General features: G+C 41.4%; 1 protein-coding gene across 3 annotated transcripts in view; it reads right to left on the reverse strand.

Moving 5' to 3' along the window:
- CNTN4 (contactin 4) overlaps nucleotides 1-19,220 on the reverse strand; it is a 1,027,736-nt gene extending 1,008,516 nt beyond the window's left edge. For all 3 annotated transcript variants that reach the window (XM_005222675.5, XM_005222673.5, XM_059880036.1), the window contains exon 1: nucleotides 19,054-19,220. The gene's annotated coding sequence lies outside the window, so the exon portion shown is untranslated. The remainder of the gene's footprint in view (nucleotides 1-19,053) is intronic.
- Between the last annotated feature and the right edge of the window lie 1,535 nt (nucleotides 19,221-20,755).

The following is a 20,755-nucleotide window of genomic DNA, read 5'->3' on the forward strand; positions in this document are numbered from 1 at the left end:
AGGCTTAAATGAGATAATATAATAAAAGCAACTTGCCTGATACATTGTATTTGATTAATATTATTCATTATGGTTAAGGTTTACTTAGAAAGTCTATATATATTTACTTAGAAAGTCTTTTCTCATAGAGTGTCTCCAACGACTAGGGGTACTTCTTCCCAAAAGAAGTTTATGTTACAGGCAGAAAAAAAAATTGAAAACCTTCTCTTAAAAATGTAATATAAAATATATATTACCATATATGTTGATACAGACAGACAGATGTGAAACAAACAAAAACCTGGGTGACAGGAACACACACTAGGACTAAATTAATACTAAATTAATTAATATAAATTAATATTAAATATATTAATATCATGATATCTATGGTCTTCAACACTGCTGCTTTTAATAAAATCATCTGGGAAGTGTTACAAAAATTCTATTTCCCAGAATTCATCTTCACCCCAGATCAACTAAATCAAATTATTCTAACATGCATCAGGGCTGAGCGCCACCCCTTTGGATGTTTCATAGACAATCTCTGCTCTGAGCAGGGAGGTAGTTTTTTTAGTTTCTATAGACCAAATTGTATATCCCCCCAAAATCCTTACATTGAAACCTAATTCCCAATGTGATGGTATTTGGAAGTTGGACCTCTGGGATGTAAGTCGGTTATGAAGGCAGAACCATTACAAATGGGATTAGTGTCTTTATAAAAAGACCCCAGAGAGTTCTCTTGCTCCTTCTTTCATGTAAGGTTACAGAGAGAAGATGGCTATTTACAAACCAGAAAGCGGCCTCAGCAGACACTGAATATGCCGGCACTTTGATCTTGGACTTCTCAGCCTTCATAACTATAAGAAATACACTTCTGTTGTCTTGTAAGTCACCCAGTCTGTGGTACTCTGTTATAGCAACCTGAAAGACCTTAGTCAAGTAAGTTTCAGAGACATGTATTTCACAAGGCACATAAAGAGTCTCAGAAATTCTAATGTAAGAAAATCTATTTAAAATAGAGAATTTTCTAAGCTCATTCCTGCTGAGAAGTTTTTTAAACGGAATCCTATTTATATCTTGAAGAATTAGTGCTCTGCAGAACAAGCTCTAGTTCTCAAACCTGGCTGAACATCAGAATCACATGGGGAGCATATTCAAAACATAATTTCCTAAACCTCATCCCCAGGGACTCTGATTCAGTGCCTCTAGAGTGGGCCTGTGAATCTTTAGCTTCTTCTAAAATGCCAGCTTTTTCTGAGGATCATATTTTGTAGCAATTACCCCAGAGAGCTTATACTCACTCCTATATGCAGGGTCCCTGCTTCTGCTCCCAAGTTGAGGGCGCGGAATGAGTCTTTATAACTGGCACTTGGTCTCCTGCAATGCCTTGCTTCTAACAGAAGATCAACAAGAGTTTAGTGGTGCATGATTATATATGAAAAAGTATTAGAAGATCATCAGGCCTGGGGTGCAACTCAATTATGAACACCAGGCCCAAGTTACAGTCTGAGACTTTTATGCCCAGACTACTATAAGGCACTCTGTACAAAGATTAAACCTCTGTGCATAAATACCAACAGACCTGGCTCCCAGAGTTAATGACAAGTTTGCAAGGTGGGCCGCCAAATCTAAGCTTCAGCTCCTTACTGTGATCACAGAGCCTCCAAAAATACATTTGCAGAAAAGGCATTAAGCGCTGGCTAGACCAAGAAGGGAACTTTCAACTGCTGATCTTATAAAACCGCAGAAAGTACTGGATGATGTCAATTATTCAGAGAAGAACAAGCTTGTAAGGAAGCACCATGGCATGTGCACTTGTATGAGACCTTAGAGCTCCTTTGTGAACCGTCACTCACCAAATCCTGAAAACCAGAGGAACGTAGAGGGAATTATACACCAAATTCCCAGCCAACTTTCCCACCCTGCTGAACACTGGGATGAGAGTAATTACTGTAAAATGAGGGAAATGCCATAGGCTCTCCAGGGGGGGATGATTTTCAAATTAATGGAGGGGCCTCAAACTAATGAGTGGTGCATTCTGAAAAAGTAACCTTTGTGTCTGTGCTTCAGACTCAACAGAAAGATGAGGGCATAACAGAATAAGGCACGTGGTACAAAGCACCTCCAAACATCTGATACTAGGAAAAGCTCTACAGTCCTTGGGGTACAAGCAAAAATAAACACCAATGAGAACCTAGGGGGAATGGTACTGTATAAAAAGGACTTAAGGAGATTATAACATAGAAGAGAAAACTCAGGAATCAAACAGCACCAGATGCCCCCCTTTCTCTCCCCCAGGAGCAGGTACTACTGGGCAGGCCAGGACAGGGCTCGCCAGGACACTGACACAATACAGAGAGTAACCCCTCCCTCCAACTCTCTTTTCATCCTTTTGTTACTGATCTTAGGATTCTACACATGAGTAGAGAGGGTCTAATAATTCAGGCATTCAGAGATGAAAGTCATATGCCGGCACCTTTCTTATACTGCAACAGCAGAAGGGTCAGCTGAAGAAAGATTCCTGGGCCACTTCTTAGTGAGGGAGTGGGCTCTGGATTTATCAACCCACAAGACTATATACACTAAAAGTGATTTTTACTGTTGGGAAAGTGAGCTTATTCCTGTGAATTAAAATTTTTAAATAGCAGCATCAATGACTACTATTTGAAATGTTACCAAATACCATTAGTTTCCCTTTATGCTCAGTGGCTTAATCATGTCTGATTCTTTGTGGTCCCATGGAAGATAGACCGCCAGGCTCCTCTGTCCATGGGATTTCCCAGGCAAAAATACTGGAGTAGGTTGCCATTTCCTCCTCCAGGGGATCTTCCTGACGTCTCCTGCATCTCCTGCATTGCCAGGCATATTCTTTACCACTAACTAACATCTAAGGACAGCAAATGTTATTAGCAAAAGAATGTGCCACAGACACAGGTGAGCAATATGGAGTAAAGCCAGAAAACATGGGGGAAAGCGGATGATCACTGGATACCCTGCAATGTAAACTTCCAGTATCTCAAATAAAACATTTTTAAATGGAAAAAAAGGAGTGGTGCTCAATTTAAATTGTCCATTTGTAAATCTACTGCCATGAAACAATTCCTCCCATACTACGATATAAAGGCACTTAATTATCTTGTGCAATGTTTTTTTTTTTTTTATCATTATACGCTTTAGAACATTTGTTGTTTGCTCATTTTCTTAGTTTTCTAATTTAGATCCCAAATTACTTATTAAACCCTGTGCATACTGGATTTAAATAATGAAATACATTAAGAAAGTAAAAATATTTTATATGAAAATGTAACATACTTTTCTACCAAGTTTGCTGTTTTCTTACATCATTAACACGATCAGAATAGGACATAAGAACTACTCATAGATCAGGCACATATCTAAAAGCTTAGACAGGTTACAAATACCACTCCACACACCAGCCCCAACATATCACTTAGATTTTCACATTAAATTAGGATGAATTTTTCAAAATTAACTGTCTGATGTCATTCTAGTCCTTTAAAATTGTGTAATGGCTTTCTATGTCCTCAAGGACACAAGTCAATTTCCTCTTATTCCCTAAAGATGCTACTTTGTACAATTCTATAATGCACTAATCACCCTAAGCACACAATTACACTGTCTTTGTTTGTTCTCTGCCCAACTCATTGGGCATCATTCACATTCAGGTCTCTGCAGTTCAGACTCTGCCATCACTCTCCTATATCTGTGAGGTCCACTCATTCTTAGCTCTTTGCCAGTCCCTAAACACAGCACTTCTCTCGTGATCTCATCCCACTGTCACACTATATTCTTTTCCTTAAGTGAAAACTCAACCTGCAAATTCTATCCATCCTTTCACTTTATCTCAATATTAATATCAATTCTTCCCCATAATTTCTTTGCAATTACCACCATAATATCCCACATCACACCACACTGTAATTTTGCTTTTCTTTTCACACCAAGCAAATAACTCCTTGAAAGTGCATTATACATGTCTCTTCATATATATATATATATATATATATATATATATGTGTGTGTGTGTATATACACACACACACACACACACACACATATATATACACACACACATACATGCTGTGCTAAGTTGCTTCAGTCGTGTCCGATTCTTTGTGACCCCATGGACTGTAGCCTGCCAGGCTCCTCTGCTCATGGAATTCTCCAGGCAAGAATACTAGAGTGGGTTGCCATTCCCTTCTCCAATATACATACATATGTGTGTGTGTATATATATAGATATATATAGAAATATATATAAGCCTGAAGTCAAGCAAATTTCCATACAGAGGCAATATTTAGATTCTATAGGATATAAATTAATGGATGGAAGTCTATCAATGAATTAAGATTCTGATGTGAGTTAGTTTAGTAGATAGTAGAGGGGGATGTAAAACACAAAGAGAAACAATACTTAATTTCTCACTGTATATGTTAGAAATAAACCAAATAAAAAAGTAATTATAGCATTTAAGTAATGAGGTTAAGTGACAAAGAAGTGTTATTTGAATTCTGCAAACCCACATGGTAAATCCCAAACAAGGAGGAAGTGGAGAAACGTTCAAAATAAACTTACTAAAACTGTTTCATTCTTTAAAGGCTATACAAACACATGGAAAAGAAAATAACATTAGCTTGTTCCTCTTCAATTATGTAAAAATCCTTCATAGCAAGCATATTAATAATATATTAGTCATTACAGTTATACTCGCTAAGTTTTGACACTCAAAGCACCTATAAGGAGACTATGTGTAGAATATGTAAACTGATATTCTCCCAAGTAAACAGAAATTCATTCCCAAATACGATTAGTATCAAAGATTTTTGAAAATTGTGTAAAGCTTTTTAAAAATTTCAATCACATTTGACTAAGAGCAACTCGAAACATTTTTATATTTCTACTCTGTCACATGTCAGCATTTCTTTTTGTAGCATAGCAAGATGGGCTAGAGCTGAAGTAGCAAGAATATAGATGAGCACCTATTCAGTAATTCATTCTTTATAATAAATAAGACTCCTGACCATAGCCAAAACTATTTCTCCAAAATGAAATCTCAAATATTGCTAATCGCATCTCAGCTCTGATCCAGTGGCTCTCTGTAACAGTCATAAAACAACACACTATACAAAGGTTGCCTCCTTCTGTTTCTTTGCAGTCAAGGAAGATCACATTGTCTATTCAAGAGATGTGGGTTCAATCCCAGGGTCAGGGAGATCCCCTGCAGTAGGAATGGCAATTTACTCTTGCATTCTTGCCTGGACAATTTCACAGACAAAGGAGCCTGGCAGACTAGAGTCTATGAGGATGCAAAGAGTTGGACACAACTGAGCATGTGCGCGCACACACACACACACACACACACCCATGGATAGTCACAGGGGCAAACATGCATCACCTTCTTAATTATTTAAAGGAATAACATTTCAAGTTTATAAGCTACAACTTTAATCATTTCATCAACAACATAGGTATCATATTGAATAATTGTATGAAAAAATAAGATTATAATAATAAACTCCACATTTTTTAGGGATGATATAGTTATATGCAAAGCATCAGGTTATGTGTACACATCATTAGCTCATTTTGGTCTTCATAATTCTATAAGAATACCCTCATTATATGGTAAGAAAAATGAAGCCAAGATATGTTAAATAATTTGGTCTAATCTTACAAGAGTCGTGTAGCCAGAATTTGATGATACCATTTTTCAATCACCAAGTCTGCCTCCTACTTTTCTTTTTCATCACATAAAACATTTTCCATCTGTGGAAACTGAATCACAACCTAAAACATGGAATTCATTATCATAGAGAATATATTATATTATGCTCCTTTTCTTAAGCATTAACCTTAATATATTGATTTAAGGGGTTACATTATAAGAAAATTACTAAAATTTGTACAAGCTCATTAATTCAGAACAAAAGAAGACTGCTGCTTTGAATAACAGTAATGTGTAAAACAAAAGTACTAATTTCAGTTACAGCATATAATATAAACTACAAGGTACTGGTAAATTGCTACTAATAAAAGAACTGAGTAGAGTTAATGGAACTATGAATTCACAATAAACCCATGTTATACAGTCCATATACATATCTTCCCACCACATTCACAGTTATCTAGGATTGCTGCAATGTCTGTCATTCTGATCAACAGGTTCAAGAAAGAAAATAAAGGGAACATACTAGGAATTTTTAGTTAGATTCTGCTGCTGCTGCTGCTAAGTTGCTTCAGTCGTGTCTGACTCTGTGCGACTCCATAGATAGCAGCCCACCAGGCTCCCCCGTCCCTGGGGTTCTCCAGGCAGGAACACTGGAGTGGGTTGCCATTTCCTTCTCCAATGCATGGAAGTGAAAAGTGAAAGTGAAGTCACTCAGTCGTGTCTGACTCCTAGCAACCCCATGGACTGCAGCCCACCAGGCTCCTCCGTCCATGAGATTTGCCAGGCAAGAGTACTGGAGTGAGTTAGATTATAGTAACTGGTGAAAGAGACCTTGAAATATGCTAAAGAAAATAAAAGGAACTTCTTTACAGAGTGAAGATCATGTTCTCAGAGTACAGACTTTTGAATGAATTTTATAGTACTACAGGTAAGCAAGCCAACCTTCCACAACTGTAACACAGAAATCTTCACAAACAGGCTGCTGCTGCAAAGTGTATCACAAATACATGTGACAATATTGTCAAGGCAGGTTATTTTCTATTTCTACTGTACCTCTCGCTACCTCGGTCAGGAAGTAGGGGAAGCTGAGAAGAGTGAAAATGAATAGGAGACATCCATGCTCCTGCTGCTACTGCTGCTGCTAAGTTGCTTCAGTCGTGTCCAACTTTGTGCGACCCCATAGATGGCAGCCCATCAGGCTCCCCCGTCCCTGGGATTCTCCAAGCCAGAACACTGGCGTGGGTTGCCATTTCCTTTTCCAATGCATGAAAGTGAAAAGTGAAAGTGAAAGTGAAGTTGCCCAGTAGTGCCCAACTCTTCACGACCCCATGGACTGCAGCCCACCAGGCCCCTCCATCCATGGGATTTTCCAGACAGGAGTACTGGAGTGGGGTGCCATTGCCTTCTCCGAGCTCCTGGTCTCTCACAAAACGAGGGGTGTGAAAGGCCCCTCACAGCCTCATTCAGAACTATTTAAATTACTAAATATAGTCTGAATGGCTCGTAAATTTGTTTTTGTTTTTTCCAGGAGACAAGCGGGAAGAAACAGCACATAGAAATGTGTAGTTCACCAAAGCAAGGAAACATATAATATATGAGCATCTGAAAAGCAGCAGAAAGCAGACAGAGGCCACTCGGCATAGGGTCTGATGTTTCACCAGTCCCTGATGGGATCCTGTTGCACAATCCAGTCTAACATGCGTTGTCTCAATAAACAGAAAGCAGCTGTGTGTACTACGTTCTGTATAAACTGCCAAGATTATAGTATAGAACAGGGCAAGTTTGCTTAGTGCTTAGAATGTATTGTGCACACCTGCTAAAGTATTAAACTCACATCATTTAATGTTCACAGCATCTCTACAAGGTAGGCATGATCTACTTCATTTTGCAGATTTTAAAAACTATTTTGTAAGGGTTAAGAACATGCTCAAGATCACACAGCTGGTGACAGAAGAAATCCAGGTGGGTCTGATTCAAAAGTGAATCACTGTCCTAAACTACTAGACTATGTTCATCACAGTGATCCGTGTCATCAAGAAGTAAATCATACTTAGCCACCTATTTAGTTGACCAATAATATAGTTGACCTGGATTTCCACCTTTTAAAAACCACTATTGGTAGATTCGGAGAAGGCAATGGCACCCCACTCAAGTACTCTTGCCTGGAAAATCCCATGGACGGAGGAGCCTGGTAGGCTGCAGTCCACGAGGTTACTAAGAGTGGGACTCAACTGAGCGACTTCATTTTCACTTTTCACTTTCGTGCATTGGAGAAGGAAATGGCAACCCACTCCAGTATTCTTACCTGGAGAATCTCAGGGACGGGGGAGCCTGGTGGCCTGCCATCTATGGGGTCGCACAGAGTCGGACACGACTGAAGCAACTTAGCAGCAGCATTGGTAGATTAAAGCAAACTGTTATTTGTGAAAAGTGAAAGTGTTAGTGGCTCGGTCGTGTCAGACTCTTTGAGACCCCATGGACTGCAGCCTGCCAGGTTCCTCTGTCCATGGTATTCTCCAGGCAAGAATATTGGAGTGGGGAGCCATTCCCTTCTCCAGGGGATCTTCCTGACCCAGTGATCAAGCCCAGGTTTCTTGCATTGCATGCAGATCCTTTACCATTTGAGTCACCAGGGAACCTCATTTATTTAATTCCAAGAATTCCACTTAACCACGTTTTTGCTGTAATTTTTACAAGGAATTAGAAACATGACTTAAGTAAATATTCTCTCTTTAAGAATGTCATTCACCTAATTAAATATAGTAAAAGTACTGTCTACACTCCCAATTAATTTGCTAATCTACAAGAAATCTAGAATCAATAGCTAGCTAATAGCTACTCAAATGAGTCACTAAAGACAAAAATATTCATATTTGTATTTGGTAGTTGAAGAGCAATCATAATACAGATGACAATATACATTTGTGCAACCAAAATGATGGCAATGTGTCTAGAATCAAGCCCTATAAAACTTACTCAGGGATTTGAATCATGCCATTTGTTTTTTTATTGTTTGACTTTCTTCTCCTTCAAATTGGACCCATGTCAGCATAAGCACACTGGCTGACACCGGTCCTCACTGGACATTTCCATGACAAACCTAAAAGTCACAGGCAACATAAATTGTCAAGGTTTTATGAGTACAGCTCTGCTAAGTGCAAAGTATTTTCTAGACAAAAGTTAAGCGCAAAGGTAGAAGGGTCATTTTAGTGTAGTAAAAACAGAGGAGTCCTGGATGCATTTTTTTAGAACCTCAAATTAATTATGAAATCAGGAGTGCTGCCCTCCTAACCCTTACTTTCTCATGAACCAAAGTGTTTTTCCCAGAAATGCTCAACCTTTATTTAATTAATGGAAAAAAAAATAAGGGTTTTAAGTATTATGAGCTGAAATTGACCCTGCCTAAACATGGAAAATATTTTCACTTTCCAAACCATGAAAACTATTGATCCTGGCTTTAAATATGAAAGAAAAATAAACCTCTGACAAGAAAAAGAAAACAAATGAACCTTGCAGCCAACTCTTGCTTTTTCAAGTTTCAAACACCAGAAGTTCTTTCTCAAATATTTCCTAATCACTCTCATTGACTTATTTCTCCCTTTATCCCAAACACCTGTAAGATCATTAATGCTCCATGAACACATATTATCTGAGTTTAATTGTACTTTTGTTGCCTATCATGTTTTATGCAAGAGATACTCCAATACAAGTAAGATTAGCCAATTTAAAAACTAAACAAAACTCTGGGTGTGTGTGTGTATGTGTGTGTGTCCCCTTGCACTGGCATGTCCAACACTGTGTAACCCCACAGACTATAGCCCACCAGGCTCCTCTGTCCATGGAATTTTCCAGATAAGAATATTGGAATGGGTTGCCATTTCCTACTTCCTGACTCAGGGATCGAACCTACGTCTCCTGTGTCTCCTGCATTGGTAGGCGGATTCTTTACTACTGAGCCACCTGAGAAGCTCTGAGAACTGTTTACCAGAAGCTTACTAGGGTTTTCAAAGCACTAGTTACAAGTTTTAAGTACTTTGCAAGCTGTACTCCACATAATGTTCACCAACTCCTGCACCTTTAGGGACAACCCAAATTTCTAGATGCGTCCATCAATAAACTGAGTGATTTAATTTACCGTGCCATTTAATTATCTGACAAACTCTACAAAACACATATTATCCCATCATATAGCTGATGAAGCAGAAACCTAGAAAGTAGGTAATTTGCTATCACACAAAATAATACAGCTAGTACAAAAATGGATTTAGAACTGCTAAGAAATTAGTCTTCAAATTCCAAACTCTTATCCTCTCAAGAAACTCACATGGCTTACTTCACTCTGTATAATAGGCTCCAGTTTCATCCACCTCATTAGAACTGATTCAAATGTATTCTTTTTAATGGCTGAGTATACAATATTGTAAAGTTAAAAAGTAGAATACAATAAAATAAAGAAACTCACATGCTACTGAGTGACACGTGAAGGAACTTGTCCCAATGGACCAAGACTTTCCTGATTTAAACAATAATGTACAGCATCTTGGGAACCCTTCAGTCTTATGATAACTGGTTGGTTACTTTCATGACAGGTATTATAGAAGTGGAATGGGGAAAAAAAATACAACAGGAGTTCGTATGTACAGGGAAGGGAGTCATTGTTTACTCCTCAGCAGTATGGAAACAAGCTTAAGAGAGGGACATTTGAGTTAAGCATTATGCAAAGTACAATAAACATGGTAAGAAAAGACAGCAGAGGTAGACTGAGAGGCAGTGTAAACAAAGGTGAGGATAAAAAACCACATAACAAGGTCCAGGCTGGATGACTAGACTGGGATGGCTGAGGCTGTGGGCTTTAAAAGGGGAAACAATGAAGAAATATGATCAGCAAAAAAGAACATCACGTGGGAAGGACCACAGTAAGTCTCAGAAGAGAGAATCAAGCCTGAGGACATGATTTTTCTTCCAACTCCCTTCACAGCTCTACAAAGAGACAGACTTTGAAGAAATGAGAGCTTGGCTTAATGATTTAGTGACGAATATCTGTGCCTGGTAGGATACTGCCAAGTGATTCTTGACTGGAAGTCTGATTTATTATGAGGGAGTGCAATTGTTGTTAGGCTCATAACTAAAGTGACACATCTGATGAGCTCAGAAACACACACACACACACACACACACACACATACTTTCCTAACATTCCATTCCTGGATTTTTGTCCCTTGCCTCCTTGATCCAATAAATTAGTATTGACTGCAAGTGATGGAAATTCAACCCGAACTAGCTAAAGTCAAACTGTAATTTATGAATTCCAAGAGCTAAAAAATCAGAAGGCAAACTCACATGAGACGTAGCTGGATGAATCGTCTCAGGCAGTATAAGAGGACTGAGTTTCTCTCCGTCTTGCCTCTGGTTTTCATTCTCAAGTGACACGTGATGACTGTCACTTGCCCGAGGCTTTCTTCCCTGGTAGCAAGACAGCTGGAGCGGTGGCAGACAGACATGCCCCTGGTTCTGGTCTCCTTGTTCACAGGGACTGGTTCAGGGCATGCATGGAGCCCAGCTGGAGTCACTAAGAAGCTAGAAAACATCTCCATCCTCCGCACTGGTTCTCACCAGGCCCAATGCCTGTTCTGGAAGCAATTACTGTGGACACAGAGAGCCAGGGCTCTTCCAGTCCTTAAGAAGGAAATGGAGTTCACCCAGACCTTTTGCACTAAGAATGGGCTGGTACCAGACAATAAAATATTATCCAGTACTAACAAGACATGAGCTTGCTGGCCATGAAAAGACATGGAGGAACACAAATTAAATGCATATTATTAAGTGAGAGAGATCTACCAGAAAAGGCTACAAATGTATGATTCCAACTATGTGACATTTCAGAGAAGGTAAAACTATGGAGACAATTAAAAAGATCAGTGTTTTCTAGGGGTGGAAGATCCAAGGGAAAAAATAAACAGGCAGAGAACAGAGAATTCTTAGGGCAGTGAAAATACTGTGCATGATATTATAATGATGGATGTGTGTCATTATACTTTTACCCAAACCCACAGAATGTACCAAGAGGGGACCCTAAGGTAAACTAAGAACTTTGGGTGATAATGATGTGTCAATGTAGGTTTATCCTTGGTTTCAAAAAAACACCATTCTGGTGAATGGCATTGATAATGGAAGAGGCTATACATGTGCTCCAGTAGGGGGTATATGGGAATCACTGTATGTCTCTCTCAACTTTGTTTTAAACCTAAAAATGTTTTAAAAAATAAAATCTTTGAATCAGTTCTAATGAGGTGGATGAAACTGGAGCCTATTATACAGAGTGGAGTAAGCCAGAAAGAAAAACACCAATACAGTATACTAATGCATATATATGAAATTTAGAAAGATGGTAACGATAACCCTGTATGCGAGACAGCAAAAGAGACACAGATGTATAGAACAGTCTTTTGGACTCTGTGGGAGAGGGTGAGGGTGGGATGATTTGGGAGAACGGCACTGAAACATGTATATTATCATATGTGAAACAGATCGCCAGTCGTTCGATGCATGATACAGGGTGCTCAGGCTGGTGCACTGTGATGACCCAGAGGGATGGGATGGGGAGGGAGTGGGAGGGGGTTTCAGGATGGGGAACACGTGTACACCTGTGGCAGATTCATGATGATGTATGGCAAAACTAATACAAAAAAAGAAAAATAAAACATAAAGTCTTTACAGCAGCTTCCCACTGATCTATTTTACACATGGCAGTGTATTTATGTCAGTCCTAATCTCCCAATTCATCCCACCCACTCCTTCTCCCACTGTGTCCACACATATCCATTCTCTATGTTGCTGTCTCTATTCCTGCCCCGGATATTGGTTCTTTTGTACCATTTTTCTACATTTCACATATATACTTTAATATGTGATATTTGCTTTTCCCGTTCTTACTTCACTCTGTAAGACAGACTCTACAAAGCACAGGACGCTCAGTTCAGTGCTCTGTGATGACCTAGGTGGGTGGCATGGGCAGACGGTGGGAGGCAGGTCGAGGAGGGAGGGTATATATGTAAATATATAGCTGATTTGTAAAGCAATTATATTTCAGTAAAAAAAAAAAAGACACAAAATAAATAAATAAAGTCTTAAAACTAACAAAGACAAAGAAAAGGACAGTAACAGAGGCCAAGGTTAATACACACACACTCCTTTTTGCACATCTACAGAGGGGGATATGAGAACTGGCTGGTTCTCCATATCCACATTCATTCACTGGAAAGCTGTGACAGAGACTGCCTAGTTATTTGGCAAACATGTTTCTAAACATGTTTTCAGACATGTTTTCTTTCCTCCTGGGCACTCAGTGTGAGTCTACTCTTCAGCTTCCCTTGTAACAAGGAATGGCCAAGTGACGGAGCTCTGCCTAGTGGAATGTGGGCGGGGGCCATGATAACTGTTCCCAGGGTGGGCCTAAAATAAACTGTCTGAAACCTGCCAGGACGTTTTTCTCCTCACATGCCATATACCTTTTCTGAACAAAGAGGACTCAGGAGAGGACAAAGTCACACAAGGACGAGGAACCCGATTCTCTGAATGACTCCAAGGAAAGCCGCTCCTGTGCTGTGAGTCCTGAACATGACAAAGAAGTATAAAGACTTTTCAAGTCACTGAAAATTTAGTTTATCTGACACAGAAGCTAGAATTAGCTTTTCACAAGTCCCTGTGGGACTCAGCTCTTTAGGAGTCTGAAAACATGATAGTAAACTAGGCTTCCCTGGTGGCTTAGTGGTAAAGAATCCAAAAAATATGCCTACCAATGTAAGAGATGCTGGTTCCATCACTGTGTCAGGAAGATCCCAAGGAGGAGGAAATGGCAACCCACTCCAGTATTCTTGCCTGGGAAATCCCGTGGACAGACGAGCCTGGTGGGCTACAATCCATGCGGTCACAAAAGCAAGTTTAAACCTTTCCATCTCACTAACCCCATTAAATCACAAGAGGGGCCTTGAAACACACACACACACACACACACACACACACACACACACAGAGATGGCATGGATGTGAGGAGAATTGGAAGGGAGAAAAATTTAGGGGAAAAAAGCAAAATAAATCAAATTTCTTAGGACAAGAGGTTCAGGGACCATTAGAAGGAAATGAATACAGGCTTTTGAGAAACAGTTGATTAATAAGTTTACAGTATATCTGCCTCCTTGCATGGTGGGAAGATGGGTGGCTTCTCATTAATTAATTGTGAAGACGATACAAATACACACTGAACAAGAAGAAAAAATGAGTCTATAATGTGGACAAATGAATTATTCTGGCAAACTATTTCACTCTCATTATGACCACCTCACATTTCCACTGGAAGCCATAAGTGTACTAGATAGTTCTGTAAAAGACAGAAGACAATTGCATAGGAAAGAAGAGATGAAGCAGAGTCTCTAATATACGTGGGACAACAGAACAAAAATGACAAGAGGACGCATTTTGTTTAGAGGATTCAAGGATAAGAGACAGAGGTTCCTTCAGTCATGCAGGAAACACTGAAACACTCTTGGAAAGCTGAATCAACAGGAGGAGACTTTCGGGGAGCTGGGGATGTTAATGAACAGTAATGCCTTTGCTCAAAGGTAAGGGTAGGAGAGGATGTTTCAGTTGTGAACTTATCAGTAGGGATATTTGCTTAGGCTAAGAAATGAACAGGAATTTATCTTCACACACTGCAGCATAAAAGTGATAGGCCAGGATTTCCAAAATGAAAGCTTAAAAGAAAGGTTAAACAGATCCTAGAATTTTTTATCAGAAGTGAAAAAGCACTGTAATGGGGGGGGTCCTCCTTTAACTATCTGCTCCTGATGCTGGTAGGTATTCAAAATAAACCAATGTCATATATAATTCTGCCTCTGTATATCTTCAATTAGATGCAGTCTTTTAACTTCTTTAGGATTTTTTAAATTTTCCTGCACCTTTCTTATACAGACAAAAAGGAAAGTTGGTCCAATGGCTACAATAAGAAAAGCACTGCAGCAAGAACAACAACAACAACAAAAATAGTGAAGCTTCCAGGAGAAGCAATTCTAGAGTCAGACAATGTGGTTCAAATCCCAGCTCTGCCACTTGCTGGCTATGCCAGGCAAATGATTTAATTTCTCTAAGCCTAGTTTTCTTCAACTATACAATAGACAAAACAATAATCCCTATGGGGAGCACCTTAGCAAAGGACCTCAAAAATAATACACACTATCTGTGTAAGCTGTCTCTATCATTTTCTTATATCTATTCCAGTTTTTCTGCCAGAAAACCAGTAGTTGGGCGGGGGAAGGGAGAAGGGGAAGAGAGAAGTAGCATTCATTGAACACGGGGAAATATCACATGCAATCACAGGAGGCCAGACAACGATGGCTGTTCCCCCAAACCTTTTATGTCTTCCTGAAAACACAGCTAAACTACATTTCCCAGACTTCCTTAGAGTAAGATATACACATATGTAACTGAGTTCTGGCCAACGGAATGGAAGCAAAAGTGATATGTATGACTTCCACGTCTGGGCAGTTAACATCCTGCAAGTCTTTCTCCTTCCTACAGATGAACACAGATGAGCATGCTGAAGATGGCAGGGACACAGAACGTATTAAGGCTGGATCTTCCTATCACATCTTGGAGGAATGCTGCCAGGATCACCCATTTTGAAACTTTATATGAATGAGAAATACATTTGTTTCATCTAAAGCTGTACACTTTGTTTCGATTCATTTGTTATCATTCATAATCTACCCAATCTAATAAAGCCAAGCTCTTTACCTATATTCCTGTGTATAATACCTACCATGCTGCATTGAAATAAATGTCATCCCAATTTTATAGCTAAGGAAACAGAGGTTCACAGAAGTTATTCAATTGTCTTGTCCAACATCATGACTGTAATAAGTGGAAGGGCCACATTTAGGTCCAGGTTAATCTGCTCCACAGTAAATGGGCTTTCCACCCTCCACACAATAAATGCCACAACACAAAAGGATTCTTCCTTCCTTCACTCATTCATTCCTTAGTTTCCTCACTTTCTAACCACTAGAACTTTGGTCTTTGAACTAAGACTTCATATTTTTTATCTGTATATCCAATTTGGGAGATCTAGGATGACCCCCTAGGTCACAATCGTCTCTTATGCCTCATTTCATCTACATGTGAGTCCATGGCAGGGAAACAAGGTTCCTAATTCACCTGTTACAGGAGCTCCACATTCCTATCAGTTCTGCAACTGGCCACAGTATCACAGATGATGAATGACAGAGGTACAGACAAGGAGAAAAGGTAAAACAATCCCAGACCAGCAGTGATCTCCAAAGCATACACCCTAGGGGCTGTGCAAAGCAATCTGCTAGGATACAGAAAAAGAATATTTGAACAACTGTTTCCTAATTTTTTACTTTCTTTATCCTTTGGTTTCTTTTTGGGTATATTTTATAAGTAGTAGGTCAACATAACCGTATATGTGTGAAATGTATACATAACTAGTGATCTATGGTCAAATGTCCTCTGATAGTACATGATTGAAAAATATGAAGACCAATAGGTCTAAGTTAATAAAGCTGGTTTCCTTCACCAGACTTAGTACAGTGGGCTATGGAAAATGACAACAATAAGACTCTCCACATCTGAATATACAGACATCTTCCACTTACCCTATGAAACAGATTAATTAAAATCATATAAAAGCATGTTTTCATAGAAGATTAAATTATTTGGATTTAAAAAAAGACTGAAACAAATGTATATTATGTCTATGTCTTCAAAGAAAACAAAGAAGAATCCAACGCATTAAAATCATGCCCAAACTTGGGGCGAAAAGTCAGAACTATAAAGGGGAGTCTTCTCCTGAGAAGTTTACTTATCCAGGTTACCTTCATTTTATAAGACCTAAACTGATGTAACAGATGTCCTGTGTACCGTTCAAAAAAAAAAAAAAAAAAAACTATAGTTAAAAGATAAAGTGCTTAGTGGGAAAAAAATAATCCTAAATCCTACTTCTGAATAAAAAAGAGAGAGAACTAAGCAAAATAAGTGGATGATTTTTTTTAAGTCAACATAATTTGAAAAGCTTGTTCTCTGTTCACTCTTTTTAAAAAAAGATCTTTAATTTTTACCGGAAAAATATCAACTTGCACAATGTATTTTCTAAACCCACATTTATTTTGGCCACAGACATCCCGGTTATTTATTTTTTTATGTTAGTGAATGCACCAATGTCACTGCACATATTTTTACTGTACAATGCAGTCTACTTTGCTGATTGAGAAACTGTGTCATTCAGTCATCTAAGAAATATTTTGCTGTTCCTATCATATGACCTACCAATATGAAATGACTAGGGAAGGGGGCAACAAACTGACTGGAGGAGAAAAATTCCTCCAGGTTAAAGGAAGTGAAAAGTGTTTATAAAAAGGCTGCAAACAAGGAAACCTGCTTTCTTTGTAATTTCCAAGTGGCTCTGATCTGCACCCTTAAACAACAGGTCACTCCCTCTACTATCTCAGCCCCTAATTTTAAAAGGTCAGTTTTTCATGCTGGCCAGCAAACTTGGAGGGTCCTCTCTGATAAATAATGAAGCTTACCATCATGATCCCACTTCATCAAGCCAGAGCAGCTGAAGCCAGTTTAAACAAATAAACAAAATCAATAGCAATTTATTAGGTGGCAAAAAAAATAATATCCCCATGGAACTTTACTTTTGATCCTTAGCAGCAATCTTATACTTTCATCACCTCTTGTGTTTATTCACACAAGGCAGGAAGAATAAAGTTATGGGTGAAACGTGAGTTTTCTCATCAAGCCACCAAAACTACCTCAAGGTGTCTACCCCATGACACAACGTTCTTTTCCACTCACTTGGGCAGAGGCAGAGAAGAAAAACCTTGCTAATCAGCCGGACTAAAGGACTTAAACCATAAACTTCAAAGCACAAAATAAATGCACATTCCAAACAAAAATGGAATTATTACATGAAATATCCACTTCACAGTAAACTGCAGGAGCTTCCCATGCAATTAAAGGACGCTGTTATTCTGATGCCTCTATGTTGATTCCAGTAAGAAAACTAGAAAAAGTTCCGGGAGCCTAGCATTCCTCCCAGGAGCTCCTCCATGCAAACAACCCTTCAACACAACCCAAGATCCACCCACACCTCCAACGCAGACCACCCACCCAGGGTGAGCTGCCACACTGACTCGCCCTAAGACCACCTCCACAAGCCTCTTCGCTCCAAATCTGGAGACCCCAGCCAACCACCAACCTCCTAAGCTTCGCGTTGAGCGAAGCCTGTTCCTTGTAGGAGCTCCGCTGTGCTGCAAAATGTTTTCATGTATCAGACGCCCTGACTGGTTCTGAGAGATTCAAGAGCCCACGTCCTGCTAAACCTCACCTCCACATCTTTCATAAGCAATGAAATATATTCGCGAAGCACAAGGAAAAGAAATGCACGCAGGGCTCGAGCCCTCCGTTTCAAAAGGAGAGCGAGCCGGCTGGTGTCTGCAGGGTGCGCGGCGCACATCTCGCTGATGTCTGGATCCGGGGAAGAGAACAGGGGGTTGCCTTCGCTTTTCAAAAGGAACTGCGAATCCCCCTGAAGTTGCAGGTAAATGAACGCCTCACCCACAAGCTCCCGCTGACTCTGGGTACATCAGCTAGGTGCCACAACAGCGGGGACCCGGTGGATGTGGTTCGTCGCTGTACCTCCAGCGCTCAACACTGAGTCTGGCGCACAGTGGCCGCCCCCCGCCCCCCCCCCCCAAAAAAAAAACAGTGTCCTTTCTAACAAGACTTCTTCCACCGCGGCTACGGGATCTTGCCTTTTCAGTCCCAAGTCCCTTCACATCTCAGCCCAAGTTCGCCTTCCTCTACTGTGGCTGCAGCTGGGCGCTCGGAGCCCCGGGGAACATCTGAGGGAAACTCTCCCGCCGAGAACCGCGCGCCAGCGGCGAAGGCGCGCGGAAAGGGGACGACAGCCTGAAACCAGTTGCAGGAGCTGATTTTAAGGGTTCCTGAAGCATTACCGGCTCTAGGTTCCCTCTTTCCGGGCAGCCTTCCGGCGCAACAAACTTATTTTCTGACTAAAAACAAGGGTTGCCGTGAGGTGACTGCGTGGCGGCGTCGGTGACCGGGCTCCTCCCGGGTTCAGGGCGCACGGTGCCGGCTGCCCAGACCCCGCAGGGTGACCGGGCCCACGGCGGTTCGGCCCACAGCCCCCGTCCAGCCCTGCAGGAGGGGACGCCCCCGAAGAACCCCCTCTCCACTGGGCAGCCTCCGAGACCCGTGCTCTTTCTCCGAATTCGAGGTGCCCAGGGCAGCATGCACCCAGGCTGGAGAGGGACCCGGGCAGCTCGCGCGCTGCACTTACCTGAGCACCTGAGCGCGGCTCTCGCCTCAGATTCGGGTGCGGCGCCGGCACAGACCGAGGGTCCCAGAGTAGTGGCGAAAGCTTCCTACTTGCGACCAATCCCGGTGTTGAACCCGGTGCTCTGCCTGGTGCCGCGCTCCCCTCCCTCCTCACGCTCGCGGCTGCTCAAAAAACCCGGCGCCGCGGAATTCAGGCTGCGGGCTCCCCAGCCCCAGAGGAGGGGCAGACGCGTGAGGAAGACGCGGGGGGCGGGGGTGGGGGGGGAGGTGGCGGCGCGCAAGGGACTGAGCATGCTCAGTGCGCGGCCGGAGGAGGCGAGCGCCCCGGCGCTGCACCTGCCGGCCCTGCCCGCGGGAGAAGGGCCCCGGTGCCCGGGAGCAAAGATGTGACAGGGTTCCTCGCCTGAATCCTGGTCGCCCGATGAACCATCAAGCCGATGCCCGTGCGGGCGTGAAGAGGATATGCTGCTTAGCGACGGGAAATAAACCGACTCGATGCCGCCTTCTTTTGCAACCCGAGAATGGGTGCGCAAGGAGGCGCGACCTGCCCGGGTACCCAAACCTCTGGCCTCCGGGAGACGCAGGGTCTCATTAAGGCTCCCTGGCCAGGGACACACTTTTGCTCTGGGTCTGAGAGTTGCCGAGTTCAGAAGGATTGGGGCGGGGTAGGGTGGGGGCAGAGACCGGTATTAAACTTCTGAAGCCTGAAGAAGGGGCTTTGGGAAGGTTTATCCTACCTGTCCTCAGGAGGAGGACAGTGGTCAGACCGGCAGTGTAACCGACCTGGAGTCTCACCCATCCAAGCGGGCTTTCGAGCAGGATTGTGTGTATTGGAGAGGAAACCGTTGTGATGAAATAGGCACAAGGATCAATTTGCGGTGTGTGTGGGCACATTGAAAGCTTTGTTATTCAAAAACATGTGCCTTAGACAATGACGTTACCATGGGCATTCTGTAGTATGCATCTACTGTTTTCTCGCAGAAATGGCTCTCTTCACCCCAACTCCAAACTTCAGGGTAACCGTAGAGATTGGCAGCAATGCCCAGCGTCTCAACAACCCTGTGCAAAGACAGTCTGACAGGCAGAGGAAAGCCAGCCGGCCGGAACTCATCTGGATTGCATTCCCAACAATCCCAAGAGAGCCCCGGTTCCTCTCCCAGGGAAAAAGCCCCAGGGGCTTTGCTGAACTCTCGTTTTCCTGAGCATCGCTCAGCAGTTCAGAGCTACATAAACAACTTCTGACCATTTACACAATCATGTAAACCTACCCTGACATGTCCATTATGTGGAAAAGATGTTAACTGGAAAACTATTTTTAAACTACTGTAGTAAGCGAACACCCAAATCCTACCAGTATGTGCAGCTGCCTTGTTAGTTCACACACTTTTGTTTGTTTTTGTTTTTAATTCTGATTCAGAAAGTGGGCAAATTCAGACATGGTAGTGGGCATTGTTGTGGTCAAAATTTTCACCACTTAAAATTCTGTGGCTTTCCTTGCTGCTGCAATCAATGCTAAGGAAAGGAGATTTTTTTTTTTTCCCCCACAGATTTCTTGATTTCTTAAACTTGGAAAGAAATTGTCAGCTTTTCCCTCCTCCTGCTGTGTGTTTCTCTAATCGTGGTAATTTGCAAAATGGAAATGTTGATAATGCAGATATATTCCATGGCAAATAAATAGTTAAAATGAATTGTTTCTGCTCATG

This window comes from Bos taurus, chromosome 22 (assembly GCF_002263795.3).
Source record: "Bos taurus isolate L1 Dominette 01449 registration number 42190680 breed Hereford chromosome 22, ARS-UCD2.0, whole genome shotgun sequence".
In the NCBI taxonomy this organism is placed as follows: Eukaryota; Metazoa; Chordata; class Mammalia; order Artiodactyla; family Bovidae; genus Bos; species Bos taurus.